At 79.1% G+C, this 2,500-nt stretch overlaps 1 long non-coding RNA gene and 1 other non-coding gene across 2 annotated transcripts in view; both read right to left on the bottom strand.

Annotated features, from left to right (window-relative positions):
* Positions 1–2,500, bottom strand: part of LOC147596210 (uncharacterized) — a 22,185-nt gene that overhangs the window by 19,346 nt on the left and 339 nt on the right. The gene's annotated exons all lie outside the window — the stretch shown is intronic.
* Positions 296–448, bottom strand: LOC147596211 (5.8S ribosomal RNA). The gene has a single exon (XR_015261541.1). It is a non-coding gene; the product is annotated as a 5.8S ribosomal RNA (ribosomal RNA).

Raw genomic sequence — 2,500 nt, 5'->3', positions numbered from 1 at the left:
TCACCCCCCCCCAAACCCCGACAACCGCCTCTCTCCCCACCGCCGCGCCGGGCCCCACCGGCCCGACGAACCCTGGCGGCCCCGGCGGGACGAGCTCCGATCCAGCGGGCCCCCCTCCGGGAGCGGGGAGCTTCGGAGCACTCCCCGAGTCTCGATTTAGGGGGACGAAGGCCCTTCGTGGCCGAACGGGCCGCGGCACGGGCCTGCGAGGCACCCCAGCCGCGCCGCTGCGGACGCCGCCCTCCCGCCCCGCGAGGACGAGGGCGGCCGCCCGAGCCGGCGATTGATCGTCAAGCGACGCTCAGACAGGCGTAGCCCCGGGAGGAACCCGGGGCCGCAAGTGCGTTCGAAGTGTCGATGATCAATGTGTCCTGCAATTCACATTAATTCTCGCAGCTAGCTGCGTTCTTCATCGACGCACGAGCCGAGTGATCCACCGCTAAGAGTTGTCTGACTTTCGGCACCGCCCCGCGCGCGCGGAGGGGCCGGGAACGCTCGCCAGGAGCGGCCCCCTTTTCTCTGAGGGCGGCCCCGCCGCCCCGCCCCCCCCGCCAGCCCGGCGGGCGACCGGCCGGGACCCCGCCCGCACCGCACGCGCGGAGGCGGGGGGAGGGTCTCGGCCCGGCGCCGCGGGAAGCGGGCGAGACGGACGAAGGCCTCTCGCCTCGACTGACCGTACGAGCACACAACGGAGAGGGTTTAAATGAAAAAAAAAAAAAAAAAAACTCCGAGCGGCAAGGGCCGGGCGGGGAAAAGGGAGCCCGCGCTCCCCGACCAACCTCCCCCGCGGAGAGGGTTGGAGAGAAAAAAGGCACCTTGCACGCTTCGGAGGCGGCCCAGGCGCCCGGGCTCGTCCCGGCCCCCCGCACGGAGCCCGCGGCGCACGCCCGGCAGCACCGCCCGCCTGCCTCGCTCGCGACACGGGGCACCCCGCCGGCCCCGCACGCGCCTCCGCACCCCGCGCTGCCGACACGTCCGACTTCCCTTTTTTCCCCGGCTCGCCCCGCCGACACGCCTCGGCGGCTCCGCCGCCGCGCCGGAGAGGCGGCGACCACCGGAGCCCGAGCTGGCGGCGCGCCGCCCGCGGCCCGCCGGACGACGCCCACCGCCGCACCGGAGCGGCTGCCCTCCCGCGAAACCGCCGCCACCGCTTCTCGCCTCGGCCCCCTTCCGCGGGCACGCGCCCGGCGGAAGGCGGACGGCGGCAAAGCCGGGGGCGCCCCCCCCGCTCTCCCCGTTTCCACGCGGAGACCGGGACCGGGGCGCCCCCGCGCCCGCTCGCCCGCCCAGCCGCGGGACGGCCGGGAAGGGCGACGCGGAAGCGACGGGCGGGGCCCGGGACGGGACGGCCGCGGCCGGCGGCGGGCGCCCTCCGGCCGACCGACAAAGCCGAGCGGCGACGCCGCCGCCCGGCCGGGGTGCCGCCCTCGCCGGCGGCGGACCGCCGAGGGGCTCGCCGGGGCAGGGAAAGGGAGCGGAGCCGCAGCGCGGCGTCCCTGACGGACGGAGGCGCGGCGGCCCGGGAGCCGCCGGGCGAGCCCCCGCCGCGGGGAACTCGCCCCCCCACCACCCGGCCCCCGCCGGAGAGCACGCGCTCCCGGCCGAGGGCGGGGGGGGTGCGTCGCCCGTTCTCGAGGCAGGCGGGTCGGCCGCGGCCGACCGACGCCGCGGTCTCTCCGCCGAGACCGGAACGCGGAGAGGGGGGGGCAGTGCGGCCCCTCCCCGGCGCGGCTGCCCGTGGGGCGAGCGGCGCGGCCGGCGGCTGCCCCGGGGGGGTCTCCGGGAGAAACTCCCGCCCCCCTCGAGGCACTGCCGCCGGCCGGCCGCCCCCGCCGCGGGGCTTGGTGCCGAGCCGCCCGAGTCTTTAAACCGCCGCCCGGCTCCGCCGGCCTTCGACCCCCGGGCGCTGGCCGAGGGAGGGCCGCCGAAGCGCGGACGCTAGGTACCTGGCCCTGGGGCGAGGGAAACGACCCGAAGGCCCCGCGGGGGTGCCTCCCCCACTGCCTCCCCGGGGGAGCGTCCGCCCGCGGGGGCGCGCCCGACATCCGCCGCCACAGCCTCGTCCTCCTTGCCCGGGGCCCGGGGTTTCCCTCAGTAGCCCGGCGCTGCGCCCGGGAGGAGAGCCGTGGCTCGGGCCGCCCCGCTGGCGCGCGGGGGGGGCGTGACCCGGCGGGAGCCTCACCCACCGGAAGCGGCGGCGGCGGCAGAGCCGTCCCCGGCCCCCGCCTCCCCACCCCGACGCCCCCCCCGGAGGGGGGGCGGGGAGGGTGGCGAGGACAGGGGGACGGCGGCGGCCGCCGCCGCGCCGCACGGCGCCGCGCGCGCCCGACCGGAACGCCTGGAGAGGCCTTTGCGCCCTGCGCGACCGGCCGGCGGGGCCGGCCGCGGCGAGGCTGCTCCGCGGCAGCCCCGCCACGGTGCGGGGGCTGGGGTGGAAAGGGGGGTCGGGGGAGCCGCCTCCCCCGACCGGGCCGGGCCCTCCCCCTCTCTCTCGCGAGCG

This window comes from Chlamydotis macqueenii (assembly GCF_036417535.1).
Source record: "Chlamydotis macqueenii isolate bChlMac1 chromosome 9 unlocalized genomic scaffold, bChlMac1.mat SUPER_9_unloc_2, whole genome shotgun sequence".
Classification (NCBI taxonomy): Eukaryota; Metazoa; Chordata; class Aves; order Otidiformes; family Otididae; genus Chlamydotis; species Chlamydotis macqueenii.
This window is presented reverse-complemented; position numbering and strand designations above follow the sequence as displayed.